General features: G+C 39.9%; 1 non-coding gene across 1 annotated transcript; it reads left to right on the top strand.

Annotated features, from left to right (window-relative positions):
- The first annotated feature begins 258 nt into the window (after positions 1-258).
- On the top strand, positions 259-366 carry LOC112738838 (small nucleolar RNA R71). The gene has a single exon (XR_003169793.1). It is a non-coding gene; the product is annotated as a small nucleolar RNA R71 (small nucleolar RNA).
- The last annotated feature ends 551 nt before the right edge of the window (positions 367-917 follow it).

The raw sequence follows: 917 nt of genomic DNA, 5'->3' as shown, positions 1-917 counted from the left end.
AGTCAATATTTTATTCTGAGCCAATATGGCATTCAGAGTATCAACTTCAAGAACTCCCTTCTTCATAGGCGTCCCATTATTCACAGGATTCCTTTCAGAAGTGTACATGAACTGGTTATTAGCAACCATGTCAATGAGTTCTTGAGCTTCTGCAGGCGTTTTCTTTAGGTGAATGGATCCACCTGCAGAAGTGTCTAGTGACATCTTTGATAGCTCAGATAAACCATCATAGAATATATCCAGGATGGTCCATTCTGAAAGCATGTCAGAAGGACACTTTTTGGTCAACTGTTTGTATCTTTCCCAAGCTTCATAGAGGGATTCACCTTCTTTCTGTCTGAAGGTTTGAACATCAGCTCTAAGCTTGCTCAGCTTTTGAGGAGGAAAGTACTTGGCTAAGAAAGCCATGACCAGCTTATCCCAAGAGTTCAGGCTGTCTTTGGGTTGATAATCCAACCATAATCTAGCTCTGTCTCTTACAGCAAAAGGGAAAAGCATGAGCCTGTAGACTTCAGGATCTACTCCATTAGTCTTAACAGTATCACATATCTGCATGAATTCAGTTAAGAACTGAAAAGGATCTTCAGATGGAAGTCCATGAAACTTGCAGTTCTGCTGCATCAGAGAAACTAATTGAGGTTTCAGCTCAAAGTTGTTTGCTCCAATGGCAGGAATGGAGATGCTTCTTCCATGTAAATTGGAATTAGGTGCAGTAAAGTCACCAAGCATCTTCCTTACATTATTATTATTTTCGGCTGCCATCTCCTTTTCCTGTTCGAAAATTTCTGAAAGGTTATCTCTGGATTGTTGTAATTTAGCTTCTCTTAATTTTTTCTTCAGAGTCTTTTCAGGTTCTGGATCAGCTTCAACAAGAATGCCTTTTTCTCTGTCCCTGCTCATAAGAAAGAGGAGAGAAA

The sequence above is a fragment of the Arachis hypogaea genome, chromosome 13 (assembly GCF_003086295.3).
Source record: "Arachis hypogaea cultivar Tifrunner chromosome 13, arahy.Tifrunner.gnm2.J5K5, whole genome shotgun sequence".
NCBI lineage: Eukaryota > Viridiplantae > Streptophyta > Magnoliopsida > Fabales > Fabaceae > Arachis > Arachis hypogaea.
This window is presented reverse-complemented; position numbering and strand designations above follow the sequence as displayed.